Consider the following 23420-nt stretch of genomic DNA (forward strand, 5'->3'; position numbering starts at 1 on the left):
GACCCAAAACACACAGCAAAAAGCACCCAAGAATGGCCAAGAACAAAACACTGGGCTATTCTGAAGCGGCCTTCAATGAGCATAATAATGAATATATTATATTACTTTATCAGTGTCAAATTATTTCAGAGAATATTGCGGGTTCTTCTGCTTTCATGGAAGGGTACCAACAAATTTGTCCACATCTGTATGTCTTAAACATGAGCACACAAGTTTAGCTCTAACTGTAACCACCGAATGGGGTGATAAACATTAACAGGGAGAAAATATCAACAGGGGAATGCATTTTGATACAACACTGGCGAACGTCTGGGGTTGTGTTTGCTTTCTAATGTGGATGAGGATACTTTTCAAAACATAGGTCGTGTGGACAGAATCTATTTTAAAAAATATGCGTGTAGTCTAGTCTGAAGTCATTTGAGCACCAGTTACTCAACTTACTTAATGCTGTGTTATTTTGAGATGTAAATCCATGTCCTCTCCACAGGATATATCAAGTTATGGTGCAGCTTATGTTTTGAAATATGTTGCAGAAAATATTCTTGACAGACCGGATCGCATGTTGGGTTTATTTAACAGTGTTTCAGCATCACCTGGGCTAAATAAAACGGGTTTTTTTCAGTGTGCAGGGGCTTTATTTATTTATTGCCTTACAATATTTGTCAAGAACCATGCCACCACAGTGAAAATGCCAACATTGCCTTCTAGTTACCAGTTGTGAGGGTAAAAGTGTGTCTCTGAGTGACTCACAACATTTGTACTAAACCATGAATCATGTCTGTGTGCCTGTCCAATGAGTTGTGTATGTGTTTTTGTCTGTGTGCAATCTCCTCTTACCAATTCCTAGAATGATCAGCTGACATGAACTGTCAAGAAGTGTCAAGAAACGTGTGTGTGTGCATGCTGGAGAGCTTGAGTGTGAACATGGGCATGTACATGTATGAGGCGTGTAAATGTGTGTGCATGAATCAGAGAGCAAGAGGCTGGTACGGACTCAGACACAGTGGACACACTATCCCTCTGCTGACAAGTGTCATCAACTCCAGCTGCTTGGGGGTCTCTGCTGTCGTTTGGGTGAGAGGGGGCAGACAGGAGTGCTAGAGCTGCTGGAGGGAGATTTGGAGCCGGGAACGGGGAGGTTGGCAGTCAAACGGTTGGGGGAGGTGACAACACGGCCATGCTGAATGCAACCAGCAGGCCCCCACTGGCAATCCAAGTTTCACCCTAAGCACCCAAGTGTCCACCTGTCTTTTCCTCTTAAACCACCCTCAACCCCCCTCTTGTTCCCCTTCAGTGGGAGGGTGGCTAACACGGAGCACGGCAGCCCTAGTTAAAGGCCACTGGTACAAAGCTAAAATGAGGCCCGACATAACTGTGGCATGTTTGCTTAGATTAGATTTGCATTGTCAGATGTTTTGAGGCTGACCAATGCAAAGCATTTACACCTCTATATATAGGCAGCATGCAGGCCCCACCGCAAGTCACAGACAGATGCAATTTGTTTCATCCGCTTTTATAGCTATCACGCTCACATATAAAAGTGCCACACTGTGTACTTTGTGCATTGAAGCCTAACCCTGTTTAACAGTGCTGATGAAGCTGCGCACAGTGTGGGGATCAGTGTTGAGCAAGTTACTTTTAAAATGTAATGTATTACACATCACTAGTTACCTTCTTTGAAAGTAATGTTATATTACAATATTACTCTCCGTGTAAAGTAATGTGTTGTACTACTTTTTTGTTATTTAAACCAAAATGACTTGAGGCTCAAGTTTATTGCAGTTAAAATATTGAACAAAGCAGGTGGGAATCATTCATGCATTCACTTGCTGTGGTTGCCACTTTGAACTAAAATCACCCTTTCATTAACAATGGCAAGATAATATAGAACAATTAGATATTTCTAAATAAAGAAGAGTCTTGGATACAGGGACGGGCAGACAGACAAAGGATCCAAGTCTGATAAATTATTTGGTCAGTACTTTTAGGCCTATTATAAGAGAAACAATAAACAAATGATAAAGTTAGCATAGTAAGCAGATTGGCATGTGAGTCAGTCAGATTTGAGGAGCGCAACTTAAAGGGGCTGCGTTATGCTTTTTGGGTTTTTGCCTTTATTGTTTTGGGTTTTTGCCTTTATTGTTTTGTGTAGCATTTTTGTGTTTGTGAAAGGTCTCCTCAATAATAAAGCCCAAAGTCTAAGCCAAAGAGAGCGCACTGCTCCTAAGCTGCCTGAAACAGCTCATTTGAGTGTCAGTGTTTACTTCTGTAATAAATATGACACTAAAAATGAGCATAATAGGTTCTCTCTAATACACTGGAGCTGCAAGATCCACCTGCCGGCGGTTCCAGGTGAGCCAGTCAGCTACAACACCGGAGAGAGCGAGTTGTGCCTATGAAGGGGATGGCGTGTCAGCATTGAACTGCTGTTTAAGGAGATTTGAAAGGAGAAAAATGTAACATGCTAACGGACATTTGAGAATATCACCCAGATGTGCTGATCACTGCAGTGAGCAAAAAACACACACCAGAGCCTGACTTCTTATCCTTGCTGCTTTCAAGCAGAATTTAGACACAAAAGCAGAATGGGACACACTACAGATGTTGCAGGAATGTGAACTGAAACACAGTGAACATGATAACACACAGTAATGCATCACCCACGTGTGCTGATCACCAGCACCCTTCGATAACGAAGCCTTTAATGATGTGACAAGACACAAAATCCCTCGGGATATTTTTTCTGGTGGCGCACCGGGGGAAGTGGTGCGGTGTGGATAAATGAAAAATAAAAACAATTAACACTTTATTTTGGGTGGTAACGCATTATGTGACATTGTAAATGTAATCCTGTTGGTAACAGGATATGTTTCTTGTTACTGCTAAACATTATTAAAAAGTAATATTTTACTGACATGCGTTACCCCCAAAACCGGTGTGGATCCAGTGCTGTGCGGGTCCTTTGGTGGCGTTATTAATAATCTCATTTTTTCTACTCTGATTAAATCATACATGATCTGGACAGCTGCCATGTTTTCTCCTGTTAATTAATGGATGGCTAATTATGATCTTGCTCTATAAATAATACTGATGTGCTCTCTTGTTGTCAGTGAATCACTACGTAGGTTGGCAACAAACCGTGTTCGAACATGCAACCTTTACTTTGACAAAAATGAGGCTTGATGGAGTGCCAGTTAAACCTAGTTTCACTCCACACACCTTTCATCTGGCCCCTCCATAAATCTGCTTGTGTCCGTCAACAATGAAATGCAGCTGGCACACACATATCACACACACCCCCCTCACACACTCACACCGGGAGTCGGGTTTGCTCGAAGTGTGAAAATAAGATCTGCCAGCTTCAATAAATGCCTCATAGCAGCGCGATCAGTCAGAGGCTTTCCAGCTATGTGTGGCCTTCTCCGGCTAAACCGTCTCATTAGCAACAGGGGAGCTCGTATTTGCAGCACAGTTTAACACCATTTAGATTTACACTTAGAAGGCCGCCTGCTCAGCCAGATCAGGGCCCCCGGTCACTTATCGGGTATTGAGAGTAGTCCAGGACCATTTGCCTTGAAGTAAATAAGGATGTGTGTGTATGTATGTGTGTGGTACTAAGTATAAGCTGAGCCCCCCCTGCGCCGACGATGTGTCGGAAGCATAATGCGTAATGAATCCAGACACATGATCTCAGGCCACTGTGGTGTCACTCTAGATGTCCATCCTGGAGTGTTGAGGCATTCTGGGAAATCCTCCAGATCTGTCAGACACTTTATAAAAAGGTCCATCATAAATCAGTCTTTACTGCCACTTGTATTGGATTAAATCTGAGCGAAAGAACACGGTGAAGTTGTCTCTTAAGGCCAGAGTAGTGGTAATATCAAATAATAGTCTGATCAAACAAATATTGTTTTGTGTGAATCAGTAAAACATTATTATGCTATATTATTATATACTAAATGAGGGGTTGGCTTGATGTAATCAGTTGCTTAAAACAATCTGTAAACAAGTCTAAAGACCATCAGTCAGAAAGCTGTTGTTTTTTAAGCATATGACGGAAAATGTTGTCACTGTTTATTTTGCTGTTTGATCTGGCGACAGGTATGATAAGGAAATTGTGTGGTTTGAAATTATTAGATGCACAATGCTTTTTTTTCTGCAACCAGTCTCCCTTTGAGTCATTTTCGTCTCTTTTTCTTCAGACATTTTCAGATCCTTCACAGCTTGAAGCCTTTTTGTTTAATTTCAAATGTTTGCACTTCTTTGTTGTACATCAGAGAACTTATTTCACTTGACTGACTTGTGCATTTAGTCATTGGTAGTCTCCTTAAATAGACTCTGCATACAGGTGCTGGCGATTCAACCAGATTTTGGTAGTGGAAGCATCCTGGTTTGTGTTTGTTGTCTGAGTGGTATTGGCCTATCAGCAGGTAAACAGTCCGTGTACAGAGGTGGAACAAATCAGCCAAAATGTAAAATTTGAACTCACTGGCTATCGTCTCATGACGATTTAGCTTTACAATTGCATATTCAAAATTTAACTGCATTCATATGTACATAACTGTGTTTTTGTTTATTAGTTTGTTTGGTTTTTTTGTTACTTTGTTTTTTTGAGATTAGTGGAACTGGTCGGGTACTGAAGAGAAAGTCTTTGCCTAAATATCTGCTGGCTATATTGGATTGGCTCTCAATATTGACCCTCGGCCCCAGGGGCATTTTGTTGTCAAACCAATAGCCAGTGGGCTCCGAGACTGAGTTATTGGTATTTGTAATACAAAAAAAGTATATGGTGCCAAGGCCTCCACGGTATATCCATATCTATCTATTTAAACATTGCAGTGTTTAAAGCAAAATACCTCAAACATGTTGAAAATGAAAACTTGCACAGTTCCCATTTTCTGTGACTAATATTGCTAAGTCCTTCTTTTTAAAATAAGTTACATTTGTTTGTAACATAGATTGGCTGTGCTTGTCATATTTGTGTGTGTGTGTGTGTGTGTGTGTGTGTGTGTGTGTGTAGGGAATAATGTTAACCAGGTGAGCAAACGCTGCAGACACCTCAAACCCGCTAAAGTTAACTGAGCCAGCCTAAAGAAATCAGAGATCTCACAACTATGAATGTTGTAACTATGAAATGTAACGTTAACACTAACATTAATCTGCAAGAGAAGTCTGTCAGGTGAAATACCAAAGCGCGCTCTGCTAGTCATCAACCACACCCTGAAAATTAGTGAGGAAAAGGAGGGGAGCAACATCAGGGAGGCCCCTTATTTTCAGGAAAGCAACATACGTTATTAATATAATTACATTATTATAATAATATTATTAATAATATTATTATTATAATTACATTAGATTGCAAACCTTAGCCTGGACCTTGAATTTCCTTGATAGAAAATGATTGTATGAATACAATGGTGTCCTGGTGAGTCAACCAGTGTATTAAGGTAGCTAATCTTGCCACAGAAAGAGTAATAGAAATAATAATAAGCATTATTTAGTTCACTTTTCATACAAATGATGAAGCTTAAAGTGCTTCACAATAAAAATACAAAAGCAAAAAAGACAACAACATTATACAATAAAAAGACAGTCGATAAATGAAATATGTAAGTAAAGGTAAAAGGTACACAGAACAGTAAGAACCTAATTAAATGTTATTTTTCAGCCTCTATGATTTTTCTTTTCTATGCAGATGCTGTCTTGTACAAAATTACACCCATAGTTGTAGACTGATTGATTATTTTTCAATAAAGCTATTCAATCATCTGGTGAAAAGTCCTGTTTTGTTTTTATATTGCAATAGATATCACAGAACAGAAATATCAAAATATCAGTTTGTCCAACATTGTGCAGCCCTAGTGCCTGTTCTGTATATGTTTCATTTTACTTGAGTGCTTTTTCTTCTCGTCTTGTTTATAGGGCCAGACTTTTTGAATCTTGAGGCATTTGAAACACAGAAGCACAGCAGAAAGCGGCATAATATATACGATATTATGCACAGGCTAACAGAGACATATGGCTTTGGATTCAAGAGCTAGAAATTTCCAGGCTAACACCAGCAGTTATCTCCAATGAGGACTCTGTGATGAGTGCAGGCACGCAGCACTGGCCAGGTGGCTCTTTGGAAGATAGTGCCAAAAGATGAAACCACCTCAGTGTCAGCATTTTAATTTGATCTGCCATGTGCACATATGTCTTTAAAGTCTGCGGGGAGTCGCTTAGCCATTGATGTGCTTCGCCAACGGTCTACAGTCGTACAGGTTAGCACTGCAGGCTAATCTGTAGTGAGTCGCTCCCAAAAGCCTGCGCCAAGTTGGTGGCAGGATGAGTGATCTCCTCTCCTCTGATCCCCGGCCCTCGGATGCCCACCGCGTGCCAACTATTCAGCTCCTTTGTAATAGGTGCCAACTTGCCCAGACGGGTGGAGGAGGAGCAAAGAGACCCAAACAGGATTTGAGCAGCAGCAGTCCTCCAGTGCTGGATATTAGGCTGCCAGCGCAGCCATACCAGGACTGGCAAAATGTTATTGGGGCAGCAGCCATCATGCGTCTTGGTTTAAAAAAAAAAAAAAAAAGAAAAAAGAAGAGGGGTTTGGGGGTGTTGACTGGCACATTGGCAGAGCCTTCAGCAGCTCCATAAATCAGTGTGATGTGTCACTTTCTTACTGATGGAGATAAATTGAGTGCTGTATGATTATGGTGGTGATAATGATAATATGCAAATAGGTAGATGCTATTCGAAGAATCAAAACCCACCAAAAAACTAAAGAACTGCAGAGCTATCATTTCTAGGGCAGTAAATTAGATGTAAAACTTTACTTTGTCACACTGTGGAGAAGAGGTTAGGTGTCATTTCTTGCCACCCAACTCAGACATCGTTTTTTGAATACGCTGAACTACAGTATGTTACTGAGAAATCTGTTCACATTTTAAGGTAAATGTAACTCACACTGTACCCCAAATATAATTAGAGCGCTGTGACATAGAGATCACAGCCCAGCAAGATGAAATGGCAGCCTCAGGCAACATTAATCTCAAGTTTTAAAGTTGTTGGCTATAGAAAACCCCAGTAATCAGTCCTAAAACCTAGAAAACCGCATTTTAACACCTCCGGTTCTCTCGTCTCAGTGTGAATGGGTTTTTTAGTTAGAAGCCTTAAAAAAGGTCCGTGGTTAACACTAGCATTAGAAACTTTCGTGTTTTGTTCTACGACAATAAAAACTTTGAAGCTTTTATGTTTCTCAAAAAAGACAGTTGCTAACAAGTAGCTAAATGAGACTACAAATTGCCATCAAGCCAAACCGCACAAAACATGGCTTTACAGCCTTGAAGTGGTGGTGACGTAGTCAGTACACAGGTCTTTTCTGATAATAAATTGAAATTATAGTTCAAAGTTTATGACAACTGCACAGGAGTGAGTGTTCATATAACTGACCTATTTACATTATATTAAGATTTAAAGTCACACAATAAAGGACAGGACACTTGGGTTGACAGCAGGGTTGGAAATTAACTTTTTTGTGGTGGCCACTAAATAGATTACTATTGTTTTTTTTTTTTTTTGGTGAAGCAAATCTAGCAGCCACTTGCACATTTAACCAGCATTTAGCTGGTGGCTGGTGCTAATTTCCAATCTTGGTTGACAGCCTGTGTCACTACAGTCTGTGAGTCAGATAAAATAGATCATTATTGTTACTGTGTTCATAACAATTCAAATCATGTCCACCTCTCGCTCCTCCACAGCTACATCCTCTCGTCCAAATATGGTCACTTCTGGCTCCAACATTCCAAGATGGCTACAGCGGAGATGCCAGAATTGAAGTTTCAAAACGTGAGTCGACAAACCAATGGGTGACGTTTTGGTGACTGTGTCCATTATTTTATACAGACTATGACTTTGTTTGCGTTTAACAATCACATCTGATATCACACCTGTGTCTGTTGAGCTGGAATTGTTGTATGTTAACTAAATCATCACAGCTGAAAATCACATCTAGTTTATCATCATGCCTTTATGCCACTCGTTGTCACACATACAGAACAGAATGGTCAGCATTGGCATTTGACAAACCTGCAACTTTGGTTCAGTAACACTTGTATTTGTTTCTCTTTTTTTGCATATATTGTGAGATGCTATGAGGTACTGATAATGATACTGATGAATGCATCTAGTTTGGTTTGCTGCTGTTTTGTGCTAGGTGACCAGATACCCAGAAGTCCTGATTCAGAAAACTTCATGTTCATACATCAGAACAGGGCTGGATTATAAATTGATTGTATGGATTAATGCGAATTTGTGGTTTAGGACTATTTTTAAAATGAAAATCTAGATTTTCTCTTTAACTTCCTCTGCTGCTCTCTGGGCTTCTGTAGTTCATAATGGGCTGGGCTTACCTACAAGAGTTAAACACACACGACAACATGACAGCCTCTCCTGTATGACAGGAAAGCCACCTGTTGCAAAGCTGTTACTGATGTCACGCTGCATATCACTAAAGATACACTTCCCATATATACAATTGGAAAGCCTGGGTTTATCCCCATGCTGACAGTGATCCACCCCAGGTATGTGCTACCAAGTGGAACTATATTGCTGAAGTTGCCCTGCCTCATCCGTTCAACTTTACAGGTGAAAAGATCGCTAATGAGCTGGAGGGGATGCAGTTTCACTCCACTACAACAGACCTATGATCCAGTCATGTGAACACAATGAATAACATTATTTGTTAACATGGAACTAATGTTGAATGACAGTTGTATGATTTCAGAATTGGTCATTTTCAAGCTGTCTTAACTGCAAAACTGTGCAAGGTGCAGTACTGACATTTTTCAGTTTACCTCTGTAAATTTTTCTTGCTAAAATCAGAGCAAAACTTGTTTTGAGTAATTAGGGCCCGAGCACCAAAAGTGCGAGGACCCTATTGAAACTGAAGGAATTCTTCTTATTATTTTTTTTGAACAAGTGAGACCCATTTTTGAGGGCCTTAAAATACTTAAAAAGTTACCAAATTTTGCACAGACATCAGGACTGGCGAAAAATTCGATATTTTACGGGTTACTTGTATGGGCTCAAAAAAATGGTTTAAAAGCGCCACCCAACAGACTTTAACGAAGGAGCCCCTCCCGCCCATTTCATGTAGACATACAAATATTGGGCGGTCTATAGAGTATCATAAGACAAACAAAAAAGTCAGTTGGAGCCATACTCTAATTTGTTAAATAAATAATTTGTCGCCATTCGCCAACTTTGATGTTGTGACATGACATCAAAAACTGTCATAACTGGATCCCAGATAATCAGATCTTAAGAAAATTTCACACATTTGATAAGAGTCCAGGCCTGAAGACACCTACGGTGCAATTTTGATTCACAGTCATAGCGCCACCTAGTGGTAACAGGAAGTTTCTTTTTTTTTTACACTTTAATATTTTCCTGTAGCAGGTTCCACCAAGCAACCTCAAATTCTCTCATAATACTGCAAAGACTTTCATGATTCTCAAAAAAAAACTTTTGAGTTTTCATCAAACGCTTTTACCATAGTTATGCAGTATTTGCCATAAAACAGGAAGCACTTTTTGAGGGCCAAGGCATGCACCAATACTCACCAAACATGGCCCAGACATCAAAAGTCCTAAACTGTGATATCTGATATGATTTTTTTGCATTGATGTGCAAAAATGACTCTTTAGCGCCCCCTAGAAAATTTCAACGAAGCAGCCCCCGCGGCCCATTTAACCTAGAGTTACGAAACTTCATTACGAAACATGTGTATGAGCCCAAGACCTACAAAAAAGCCTCTTGAAGCCATGCCCTAAACCCAACTGGAAGTCCATCATTTTCATTTAAATTTTCATATTTTTTGTAATTTTAGCCTCTCTTTCAAAACGAACTAGTCCTACAGATTTCATTGGATCGACTTCGCATGAAGACAGCAGTATTTCCTAAAGTTACATCACACACACACACACACACACACAAACACACACACCTGCTTAAGTGACTTAGCTCATCTCCAGCCTTAGCACTACATGGAGGAAACCCTAATTCACTGCTGCGCGCAGTGTTGCCCTTTCTCAGAGAGATACGGCCGCATCAGTCGACGTCCAGCAAGTAGCCCCGACGTGTGCGGAGATACAAGCGCCCGTTCATCGCTGCTTGCAGCTTTAATTTCTTTTGTTATTTGTAGTTTGTTTTTAAGAGGGGAAAAAAAGTCTAATAAAATTGTAAATCCAGTTTGTTGTGAAAAAATCAGAGGTTTTATTTTTAGTCCATATCGCCCAGCCCTACATCAAAACCACAACTGGTAAATAACCTACTCTAATAAACACAAAATGATTCCCTGAAATTCTGAATGCATCAGACTCTAAACATGTAACAGCACTTAGCACAGCATTTAATACAGCATCTGACTGTGAAAGACAGCCTACAGGGAAATGTGTTTTTTCGTTTCTCTGAAATATTTCAATGATAAGAAAAAAATCTCATTGCCCAGCAATGAACTTGACTTCATTTTCAGAGTGAGTCATGCCCGTGAAACACAGCATCTCATGTATCCATTCAGTGTCAGAACAATTCCACCATTAGAGCTCTGTGAAGAGCCCTTGAGAGCGCTACATTGGCGATGGAGTTCTCGCTCCTCCTTTCTCCTCCACTCCACAGCCTGCCCACATTAACTCTCCAGCCCATTCAGCTGTGATTAGAAAAGCCTCTCGGCTTCCAGAGTTTGCAATCATTTGACCATAATGAATTCCAATCACTCCCTCCTCCTACCCTCTGCTCCCACTTGTACTTGACAAGTTATAAGGAGGAGAGTGCAGAATGGAGAGCACAAGGCAGTCATAGAGAGAGAAGTGTTCAGAGAGAGAATCATGCAGAGAGAATTAGCCTGAAAAAAGGCAAAGACTGAAAGTAAAGGACAAAATACAGAACACGGTGACAAAAATATCACATTTATCAAAGGATAGCAATGTGTTAAATGTCCAACATGTAAGTAAAACAATTATCACAAATTAACTGGAAATAAGAATCAAATCTGCAATTATGAATGGTTTAAGAGATGAAAAACAGAATACTAAAAAGATGAACCAAGTATGTGTGTCTCATGTTAAAAGTACCTTTGCACCTTTAAGAGGAGACTGATTGAGAATGTGACTTAATATAGAAATATATAGAAAAATATAACTAAATTAGGGTATATTTACAAATTCGTTATCACCCATTATCATCCATATCACCTAAAAGCCAAGGCAGAGCATATTTTTTTGAAACACACATCAGCATCACTGTTAATTTTAGCATCTGTTTTGATCGGATCTCCAAATGTCATTAACACGTTCTACAGGCAGACACATGATCAATTTAAATCAAAGTGCATCTTCATGTTCAGTGTTGACCTATAAAATGCAACATTTAAGAGCACTATGAATATGTAGTCTCATTTAAATGAAGCTAAATATTAATTTGGCACAATTAGATCAGCCTTGTCTATATACATTTGTTACTTAAACATAGGGTTGCCGTGGTGAAATATTTTTTTTATGGTGATTAAGGGTTGTTATGGCCAATGATTTTGCTGCTTTTTGAATAAACTCTTTTGTTAAGCTAGTATTCAGAATTTTGCTGCTTTTTAAATAAGGAAGATGACAGTCTTAAACTAAATGAAATACTTGATTGTTGTTACATGCAGAATATCCGTTGAAGCCTCCACAAGGTACAGTACTTGTTCAGGGTGAGGGAAAGGCTGAAGTACGTCGGGAGAGAGGACAGACTCAAAGGTCTATTTGGGTTCGGTATTAATTTCTCTTCCCTTGTTGTTGTTGTTGTTGTTGCTCAGCGATGTGACTGTTGGTCTTTGTTGTATTTGTCCTGCTCCTCTTCCTCTGTGAGTGGATGGCTGGGTAAAAAGTGAGAGTGACGAACTGCTGCAGCATTATACACAAAATAATTTTTCCACTTCCCATGCAGAAAGGATGCTCACATCTTGTCATGCTGCTCATTTGTAGCAGAGTGTAAATATGCTATGCACCCATGAAAAAAAAAGAAAAAAACATGGAGATAGCGGTTGAGGTTGTTGATTACCATCCCCTGTGGTTGGCTTGTCAATAGCAGTGTTGCAATATCTACTTTATTACCATTCACGTTTCAAAATGAAGGCATATACAGTTTTTTTGTTTTTTTGTCATTATAGATTATTTGTACAGCAAAACACAAACATGCAAATTGTTTTTCCTTTTCTTTTTGACTATGATTTCCTCCTCTGGTGTTTCTAAACTGAATGGGCCACTTTATCATTTAAATTTCTCTACTTCTATTTGATTAACAGGCTATAATGATAAGTAGTTGCTGTTGACTCCACATTATTTATTAACAAAAGCATTTAATCATAGTTTATTTTTATATTTATTTCATAATAATGCTCAATTCATTTTCTTTTTACGAATGGCCAAATGAATGGTTGTGTGCATGTGCTCCAGCCTCGTTGCTGTTCTCTGCAGCTCTTTCGTCACAGCGTCACTGTGATGATGCTGACAGTGCTGTGGTGATGACCTTTCCCCATTGCCATGCCAACATTCCCAGGTCCCTCTGGCCAGCAGTGTCCCTGTCACCTATAATCAGCACCACAGTCTGGCCACCAAGCTGCCCTCTGAGTCGGACCAGTCGAGACACAAAGACAGAGTCCAGAGAGGCGCAGAGTTTGTCCATGAATATAAGCAGGCAGGCTGTGAATAGCCCTTCCTTATTGAGGTGTAGCATGATGAATTCACACATTTATATGATTGCATATGCACATGGCATTGGCCCCCATTTTTTGTTAAGCAAGGTGATAAGCTGCTCTACTGACAAATGATCCTATGGTCATGTGATGAAGTTTTAATACTAAGCTTGCTATTTTGCCATACACTGGGTTAGATCACATTATGGTCAAACGTTTTGCATGACACTTAGAAACCATGCAATACACCACCCTTGTTGCCATGAATAAACCATCACTCGTGTTTTTCTGCAGTCAGACAGAAAAAAAGGTATGAAAAGCTGCAGTTGCTAACTTTTCTCTTTGGCAAAACTGTATGTTCCTTCTGATGCAGGTGAAAGAAATGACAAATCACAGCAGCAGTCAGCATTTGCAATCTTTTTGTTTTTTCTGCTGTTGCTGACTTCAAAATCTTCCAATAATGCTGTGAGTGTGTAAGTGTACATTTTTGCAGACAACACTAATCAAAAGTAAAAGCAGTGAAATAGCAGTTAACTGAGTTTGTCGTAATCGTAGTACAGGCTTGGACGTACTTTCAACCGAAATGTTCGCAGGCAGCTGCAGTCACTTATAGTTCTATTTATTGTACAATTGAGGGTTCGCGTCAGCCTCCGACAGTTAACAGCAGGGCTGGGACTTGATCTTAGCTTCCTCTTAACTTTTTACATCGAGTGAAAGTGAAACATTATGCTGGGTCTGGACTGAATGGCTGTGGAATATCCAACTGCAAACTGACTTCACTGGAGCTGGTGCTGGCTCGACTGCAGGGTTTTGGAGTGGATGGTGACATTTCCATCACATGAACCAGCGCAGACCCTTGCAAACAAATCACTACGGGTACTATGGGTACAGATACTATGAACTGGCCTTTAGAAGTAGTTTTGATGTCTGCATGTATTCACCTTACATACAGTTACCTTGATTAAAACCACCTGAACCCACCTTAATCCTGCTTTCAGTTTAGGTTAATAGAAGCAGCTTTATACTACCCTATCGATGTCTTTGACTTGTTAAACCTGTTTCTGAATAATGTAAGCATCATTTTGTCTGGCTGTATCAGATATTGCGCATGCTGACTCAACTATACGACTTGTTGTCATACCTAAATGAAACTAAACATTATGTTATTGGGTGCAACTGTGCTCCTCCTGCTATGACGATTTCATATGAAGATGTCCGCTGTTGGTTAGAGAAATAACTTTGTTTTCTTGTGTGTCTTGAGTGTGTGTGTGTGTGTGTGTGTGTGTGTGTGTGTGAGAGAGAGAGAGAGAGAGCGTGAGGTGCACTCTGCCAAACTCACGATACTTCATGCAATGAGAAAATGGGATTAATACTATAGAGAACTTTGTGACATATCTGTCACTGAAGAGCGTCTGAGCCGCCTGTGAACTCTGAGAGAGTGAGCTTTGAGCACTGATGGATCCTAACGCACATCTAACACACACACACACACACACACACACATACAGATACTAACTTACATAGAGACACCAGACCAGGTTCTCTTTGGCGGAAGATTATGGAAGTGTTGAGCCATGTACACGACTGCCTGATCTCTCAAGAGAAGGTGATAGACATCAAACTGTGTGTGTATGTGTGTGTATGTGTGTGTATGATGACTGACTGAGGCTGACAGTTCAGCCCACATCCTGGGGGGTGGTTTGTTGGTGACGACTGCTGACACGTAAACACGCAGCCACACACAGAACACATTGTTTTCTCATGCAGAAATGCAGTACACACATCTGCACAGACGGATATGAAGTTATTGTGTGTGAGTTCAAGTGGGGATAAAATCAGCAATGTTTGCATGATCAGTGTTTGAGTTTCCGACTATGATTTATGAAACTACTACAAGCTTGTAAATGAGCCTTGGTGTGTCACTGCTTTGGATGCTTATAGTTTAAAATACTATTACTGTTTTAGGATGAGGCACATCTTATCTCCCAGCTTTATCTTGAGATTTTCCTTTGGTATAGCTGAAAAACGGAGTGTTCTGGTTTTCGAGATGATTAGATTTCATTACTTTTAAAGCTTCACAGGGTTCAGTAGTTTCAAGACAGCTAACATGCAGCAGCAGGATTTTTTTTTTTTGATAAAGTCCTCTATTTCTCTGACACTGGGCAGAATCACAAGCACAAACTCTGGTTGCAAGTGCATGTGGGTGTGATTGACTAATTTTTTGTAATTTTCGTGACTAGAGGCTCAAACACAATCCTGGCACCCAAACTGGAAGAGAGGCTGAATGAATAAATTATATTGCATTAGTAGGCAGGAGTGAGTATCAGCTGGTGGAGTTAGGATGAGCTTCAGTGATCAGCCCCATTAAAGCAGAAGTTTTGTGGGTCAGGGGAGAAAATGGTTGCTTTCTGTTCTTCTGGAAACACTGAAATGTATGTCCAGACATATACATGTGCACAAATTTCATAAGAAAATAATCAGCATTTAGGTTATAAACTACACTGACAGTCATGAAAGGTGTGTGTCTTGGACACAAAAGATGTAAACGTTGCAAACTTTGTTTTTTTTTTTACATAATAGTAAAATCTAGGTTAATAAGTCCCAGGGCAGAAATGATTGGAATCATTTCGTAGTAATGTTTCTGTTTATGATAAATATCTACTGAATGTGTAAAGCAATATAGATGAACTGTAGTAAAGCTGGTGAAAAAAGACAGAGATATATATCCAAGTAAATGTGCAGGCCAATGATCTATCACTTTTGCTCTTATGATTTGTATACATCACATCTTTTAAGTATAAACATTTTGTAATTGAGAAGATTGTCTGATAATGGATGAGTAGCAGAGACAGAGATTGGGTACTTGAGAGATTTCTATTTTGTGAGTGTGTTTATCTTGTGTAGTGGGTGCATGTGGTGTGTGAGTGTGTGTGTCTGAGTGAGTCATTGGTTGCTTGGCAGCAGTGGTGCTAGGTTCATTACCCTCCTAACGACAGGCTGATGGAGGTACCTTAAGAGGCTCTCCTTTCTCTCGCTCTCCTTCTGTTTCTCTTTCCCTGCTTTCATCTTCGAGACACATCTCCTGCTGATTGCCATCTCTCAGTGACTTCACAACACCAATATTGAGAGAGACAGAGGAGCGAGACACTGCTGGCTAGCCTATACTTTATTCAGTCTCACCTAATTTTTTATTCCTACTCTGCCTGCCTCATCTAAAGGTTCCTGTTTCCACTGTGAAGCCCCATGTTGTGTATCAAACCTGAAACTCGTCTACTCTTTAACACTGTGCAAGCACATTTAACTAAATCTGTGCAAACAAAGCCATGCACATCCACATTCATTGTATGCGCACGCTAATATATGCATGCACGCTCGCCTGCACAAAGTGCTCCAATATCCATGTCAGAATCCAATTCAACCCAAGAGCTCTGTCTGTTTTTGTGTCTTCTGTCATTTACATGAAAAGAAGTGGTACAAGGACAAAAAGGCCTGGCACGGCACCCTGCTCTGCTACCCACAGATAACATTCACTTATTAATTTGTTCCCATCATAACACAGCCAGATTGTACATTTAAAGCCCATGTCAGCCGATGTCACATGCTTCTATTCATTTCTCAGAGAAATGAGGGGGCTGAGATGCCCACCACTTGGAGAATTCACCGGAGAATTTAACTGTGATGGTCGCACGGAAATGCAAAATGAGGAAAAACACACATTTGCTTAAGTACGCACTCAGAGCTTTTTTATTTCTAATGAACCATCTGGCCTGTGTTCCTCCAACTGCAGTCCAGAATGGTCTTTAATAGGGATAAATACAGTGAAGAGAAGACAGTTGTCCTGTGCTGCTGTGAGCCTTTAGTGCTTTTTTCAGCTTTTTTTTAACTAAATGACTAAAGCATCTGAGGATCCTGAAAACCGCTTTACAAAATAAAAAGTATTAGTATTAGAAACAGGCAAACATCCCACAGGCAAATTAATGTGCCCAGTTCTTGTGTCTCATTTTAGGTTAGGCTTGAAGTGTTTTGTGTGTGTGTGTGTGTGTGTGTGTGTGTGTGTGTGTGTGTGTGTTTACAAGACATTTGACATAACATACAAGGCAAACAAGACAAGACGGGACCAAGTGGACAAGACAGCCTGCACGAGACCAGACGGACAAGACAAGCAAGAGGGGACTGGACAGACAAGAAAGGACCAAATTGACAAAAAAGAGGCAAATAGATTGGGCTACTGGGACAAACTGCACTTTGTGATTTCTTGTAGCTTTGAAATATTTGGCAATCGCACTAGCCAGAGCTCAATGCACAGTTCCAATGTGTGTAAGAAGGAGGGACAGAGTAGAGAACGGTCTTGCGTCCAACGCTTCAAGCAGGACATCAGACAAAAAGTGGGCACAGTTAGTAGGACCTCAAAATGACATCTATGGTGTCAGCAACATGACATTCTGTTAAGCTGAGGTAGGTAGAGATCTGAGGGGGGGAAATGGGGGAATTTGAGAGTACACTTTACTCCCTCTCTGTCCTAAGCTCCTCTCACCAGACAACCATGGGCAAATGCACCGCTTCATACAGCAACAGTGTTTTCTGCACATGTGCTTTGCCTGGAGGAGAGCGAGCAGCAGCTCCAGAGACAAACCTTTGGTTAGTGGCTGCAGCGGCGGCCAATTCAGCCAGCAAAAACCCCTCCAGTGCCATGCTGGTTGCCAGCGGCAGCGCTACATCTAACCTGTGGACAGCAGCAGCCGATTCAATTGAGAGTTGGGGCTGTCCAGTCCCCCAGAACTGGGGTTTTCTCTGGCTGGTTTCAGGTTACTTTGGCCTCTGACTGGAGTCTGTCTCCAGAGCTGCTGCCAGCTCTCCTCCCGGCAAAGTGGTCTGTAGTGGCGGGCAGTGAAGAGCAGGACAAACTGATTTGTGGATCAAAGTTAAATTCGCTACATAAACTCAAACTTGAAGACACAGCTATGAGCTTTGGCCCTCGGTTAGCAACACTTTCTCTCCACTTCTTAAATGCTTTGCAGATGTTGACACGTACTTTGTTCATTTTAAGACGCTCTTAGTCTCTCTTTTAGATTGACTTTCAGTCCATCTTCCTAATGTTATTGTGTAGGCAGTTGTCATTTTTGAAGTAGCAACTTTCTCTGTTGGATTTTCTGTCATTGAAACAGGCTTTCACTGAAGAATTTGTTGATCAGCCATTTGATACACCCTCTCACTGAATTGACCTTTGATTGGCCAAAGTTTCCTGTAATGGGCAAGATTTTCCAGAGCCTGAAAACAGAGCCAAAAAGAGGTGCGGAAGTCTCAGATCACTTGATTTGTAATATGCGAAATGTTTATAAGGGGATTTTTTTTCCCAGTGATGCCAAAATTGAATCGCATACCTGAGTGCCTTTGTTGTCATGGCACATGCTACAGCCAAGAGTGGATGCACTGATGAACAAAAACTGTTCTGAAATCATCCCAGTAGAGGAGTGGTGGCCACCTAGCAAAAGGGAAAACAAACAATTTGGACATAATAAACACGTCTTGTGAACATGTTGGCAAAATAAAAGTCTAAACTTGGCAAGATGACTTTGTGTCCAAAGTTGAAACCACTGAACCAGATTAAATGCTTGTACGACTGTTGTGTCCAAGTGTAAGCGGTTGTATGCCTGTGTGACTTGTGTGCTCTTTGGAAATAACCCAGACATCCCCTCCCCGAAGGCATAATATTTCTGGAGCTGCTTGTAATGATGTTTAGTTGGAGGCCTTCTGGCTCCGCTCCATTTGTTTCAGCACAAACACAATGCATTGTCTTTGTAACCATTCACCCGCACTCATCTGTGTGATATCCCTTCCTCCCCTCCCTCATGCTCACTATCTTTCTCTGCCTTCTCTCATTCCATTAGTAAGGGATTTTCAAGGCCCTGGCAGCAAAAGCCCATTTTCTCCATTTTCCCCTGGTGGCCTCATCATCAGGATTCAACCGCACAGCCTCAAGCTAATGTTTTTAATTCAATCCCAGCAATCCATATCTAAGCACCCATTCCTTTCTCTTCCTAGTTTTTTCATATGGGTGGGACATGTATGTGTTTATATGTGTGTGTGTGTGTGTGTGTGTGTGTGTGTGTGTGTGTGTGTGTGTGTGTGTGTGTGTGTGTGTGTGTGTGTGTGAGTGAATGTGTAGCCCTCCTTTCACCTCAGGGCCCACATCTGGCAACCCTCGATAACAGCAGTCAAGTGTCACGCCCGTGCTCTCCTGAAAAAGATGATTCCAACCTGCGTGTACAGTAGGGTTGTCTTGGTACTAGAATTTGGAACGTGATACTGATACCCAGAAAAATATTCGACACTCAATATCATTTTCGATACCACTGGGAATCTCAAACAAAAGAACACTTTGCACTGGGTAAAAAAAACTTTAAGAAGCAAAAAAAATACAAACAATAACATCAGTGACAGTATTTTTAAGTTGCTTCAGGTACTGCCAAAAAAATAGTAAGATATTAGGGATAACAATATTTTCAGGTTGTCTAAGACAATGCAAATAAATAAATAAATAAATAAATTGCAACAGTGACATTGACATGTACTCCGCTACAGCCATGGATGTAACCTAGATACAGCACGGAGGCAGAGTCCCATTCATTCCTATGATAGCTGCTCAGTAGCAAATGACGCAAAAAATGCTCTATATCTGGAATATTAAAGTACATGGATCTTCCTATTACTGGGCACGTACAGCATGGACTTCACTGGTGGAGGGGCTGACTGGAAGTTGAGTGCTCTGCTAGCTCGAATGGCGATCAAGTAATTTTATCTTGCGGCTCTTTTTGACTTTGCAAATGTTACACAACTGAATGGATTTAATCTTGATAGTGAAAATATTGAGGTTTTGATGCTCAAAAAATCTATCCACTGGTTTAAAGAGGTCTCTTTGCCAGTGTAAGTCATTGGGAAAAAGTCTTTCTGGGCCCCATTGTATCACAATACAGACCTAGACGGTGTAATTCCACTTTTGGCCACTATATAAAAGTTGCTTTAAAGCCTGGCGCACTTCCTGGGAGCTTGGCAGTTTATTTTCTGTTCTTTTGGTGACTTGGCACCATATTTCCATTGCTGATCAAATAGAGTTGGAAGGGTTGGCTGCGAATGTTTCTGTCTAGTTGGAGGTTGAGGTTAAGGGAAACCTAGCACTTTTCAGACACAAATGATTGTGTTAAACTTGTTAAATTTACACTGCTGAATAACATCACAGATGGGCAGGACTGGTAACACTTGCTGTCTAGCTTGCATATCAACGTTGTGATGTGAAAAAAGAGAAAATTCCTGCACACTGTCCAATTACTTTATTCAGCGAACATTTCAGTTGTCAGACCTTCTTTAGGTAAAAATAAAAGAATTAAATTTAACGTGATAAACATCTGACGACCAAAACATTGTTCAGTGTGCAGGGATTCTCTCTTTTTTTGCGTTTTATGGATGTTTTCGTCCAGCACATCTGTCCACAAGTTCTTTGAAGGTGTGCATGAACCTCCACATTCACTTCATTAGCTGTTAGCCACTAGCTTAACAGCATAACAGACGGCTGTCAGCTAATAACAACACGGCTAACATGATGTGTCCCTCTGCCAGGTTAACATTCATGATACATTTTTAATACTTCAGTGATGTTGAAACAGGAGCTTTACTAACCTTTCCAAAATTCCTCGAGAAGACCTGGCGTCAGATTGCAACACAGCTGAGTTGACGGTGTTATGGACGACAGCTAACGTATTCAGCTGCTCGTGAGGGGAGCCTGTGTAGTGCTGCTGCGCGTCAGTGAGGAGGCAAAGAAGGCACTGTTGGTATCGATACTGTTGCAAATGAGTATCATTTTTTTAGTATCGATTAGTATCTAAGTATCTGTTTTTTTTGACAACCTTAGTGTACATAATGGTGCTCATGTGCATACACAATCACATGAAAAAATTAAAAATGTTTGGAGGACATACAAGAAAACAGAGGGATTGGGAGCAGTGGCGAGAAACAGTGCACAGAAGGGGCAAAACACAGTATTTATGTTGGTTTGCCTCATGTCCTCTTGTGCCGGAGGCGAGTCGTGGCGCTGACTATTTATACATAACAAAACACAAATGGGTCTGGCCTTTGCTTTACGCCTGCTGAACTACAGAGCTGTCTGGAGGAGGTAGACGATGTGTGAGAAAGGCAACAGGCAGCAGTGAGTGTGTATAAACATGGGGAAGTGTGTGTGTTTGTAGTGGGACAGAATCATGCTCCAGTGCCTGTGGAACTCAATCATGTGTGCAATGTGTTTTTATGAATTAATAAAACCGACTTTTGAAGCAGAGCAGGGAGAAATGATGGAGGTAGGGGAAGAGAGGACGCTGGAGAAGCAAGAGGGGGGCAAAAATGATGGAATAACTAAAAACGAAAAAAATAGGAAAGAACAAAAGGAGAACCAGAGAGACTGTTGTGTTTTTGCCAGCAAATAAATCGGCGAGCCAGCCCCTCGGCCAGGCAGGCAGTCAGTCAGCCAAACAGAAATCTAGCCTCAACAGCATCCTGTGCTACACTGTGGTGTGTGCCGCACACACACATACAGTACACACACAAACATGCACACGCCCTGTCGGTCCAGATAACTATCATTACCCAGGTAAATACATCTGGCCTTAGGAGGCAGGCACACTCTCATCGTCTCTCTCTCTGGTGATGTGATTTTTCTCCCTAACCTTTTTCACGCTCCACCTCCTGCCCATTACTTTGCTCCCCCACCCCGTATGCAGACACACACTTTGCACAAATACATGGCGAGGAGAGAGAAAGAGAGAAAAAGGGAGAGATGGAGGTCGGCCATGCTGCAGAGATTCACCTGCCTCATAAAACGAGCAATTATTTCAGCACAATCATATTTGAACTGCGCTGTAGCAAAAGGCACTTAGAGATGTCAGTGGTTTTGAATGAGTCTCAGCATAGAAATAATATGGGTAGAAAGAGCATTGAACTGTTTGCTAGCTGTCATTTGACAAGTACAAAAGAAAATGACGTATAATAGTAGTTGTTACACTGACAACACGTCAGTGGGGCTGTAAAGTGTGTTACGCTCTCTAGATTGAGAACATTGTTTTGGCCTGTTCTTAATGGTGCATTCACACTGGACCTGATGTGAGCTTTTCGTGTGGCGAGATTACAGACAAGGTCAATGCAAAGATGCAAATGGACGTAAATTTGCACCATGCAAAGCAAATGAAGCAAAAATGTGAAATTTGCCTCTTCGTTAGAGTTGAAATTTCAACTTGAGAAAGAAACTTGCATAATGATTCAGACTCTTGATTCAGGCAGCCACAAAAGCCTGTGAAGGATGGAGGCTGTGAAGCAGTAATGTGCTGCTGTGACAGTTTGATAGGTAATAACGAGTGTTAACTGCCATTTTGGTTCAAGCTGTTTTCAGGGCACAGGCACCTTGTTTACACCAGCTATCAGTTGTGCTTCACTGCAAAGCAAGGTAGCTGTTAGCTGCCTCCCCCAGTTAGTTCACACAACCGTTGGCATAGCTGTTGAGGCTGAATGTTCTAAAAAAAAACCTCCAAAAAACACTTAAACTGCTGTAAATAATGTGATGTGTGTGCAATTAATGTGAAGTGAAAATTCACAGTGTTTGCTGTGAACATTTAGTTACTATTCAATTTAAAGAAATACAACTGTACTCCAATTCAAGTTTCTCTTTAACTAAGACTAACATTAGCTAATTTTCCTCATAAAATAAACATAAAACACTTAATTCAAACTCAATGGGCACAAAAAAACCCAACCAAAACCATCTCAGTTTGCCTTCTTTTTCATCTAGTTTGTTGTTCCAACAATCAACCACTGATTTTTAGTTGAAATAAATCCTTAATTCACCAAGTGAGATGAAAATATATTTGCCGTCTCTAGATGTTTTTTAATAAACCACGGTTTCTCTTTTCCTCCCAGCTGCCAGCTAAGCGACGGCTCTCATTTGTACTTCAGAGGCAGCTACAGTAACATGACATCATGTTTAAACAAACATTGAATTAACGGCAAAAAACAAACAACAGTCTTATTGCTTCAGTGAGTTTGCGTATTGACGCAGGTTGGTTTGTTTAAACAGACGCTACTAGCCTGCTACAACAGTTACAAAAACAACGGTACACATAAAAACGTCCTCTGCTCCAATCATCCTTAGGCCGAAGATACACTTGCTGTTTAATGCATATGCGTACGCATGATAGCTACCACACATCCCCTGCGTCGGTTTGGCATGTTAGCTGTGCACATCCTCAAACATGAACGCGATGCGGACGCAAAATGCTGTATGTATATAAACAGCAGGGCAGTGCAGAACTGTAGCAGACATGCAAAAGTACTGGTGGTGCTTTTCATGATCAATCCCTCACATTGGCAGAACGAGAGACACATGATGTCCCGACAGGCTGATTTAGAGGCCTTATGTGCCAGTGACGTTGCTGCTGTTGCTTTTTGCTGCCTTGATCTCAGCATTGACATAATAGTAACCTCCTCATGTCGCCATGTCTGTTGTTTACATCCCACACATCTAGTAGAGGTGTACTGCCTGAGCTCTCTCATGCGCCCTCCAGAGATATCTTCCAGTAACAAGCATCACAAGCATGGTTTTATATATTTTTTATATATTTTATTTACTTATTATATTTTATTTACTTATTTATTTACTTATTATATA

The 23420-nt window shown here is 40.8% G+C and overlaps 1 long non-coding RNA gene across 3 annotated transcripts in view; it reads left to right on the forward strand.

Moving 5' to 3' along the window:
- LOC148190362 (uncharacterized) overlaps nucleotides 1-23420 on the forward strand; it is a 136086-nt gene that overhangs the window by 74779 nt on the left and 37887 nt on the right. For all 3 annotated transcript variants that reach the window (XR_015776124.1, XR_015776115.1, XR_015776120.1), the window contains one exon: nucleotides 7746-7833. This is a non-coding gene — a long non-coding RNA (uncharacterized LOC148190362). The remainder of the gene's footprint in view (nucleotides 1-7745; nucleotides 7834-23420) is intronic.

Source organism: Plectropomus leopardus, chromosome 1 (assembly GCF_026936395.1).
Source record: "Plectropomus leopardus strain MGB_pleo_1.0 chromosome 1, ASM2693639v1, whole genome shotgun sequence".
NCBI classification, from domain to species: domain Eukaryota; kingdom Metazoa; phylum Chordata; class Actinopteri; order Perciformes; family Serranidae; genus Plectropomus; species Plectropomus leopardus.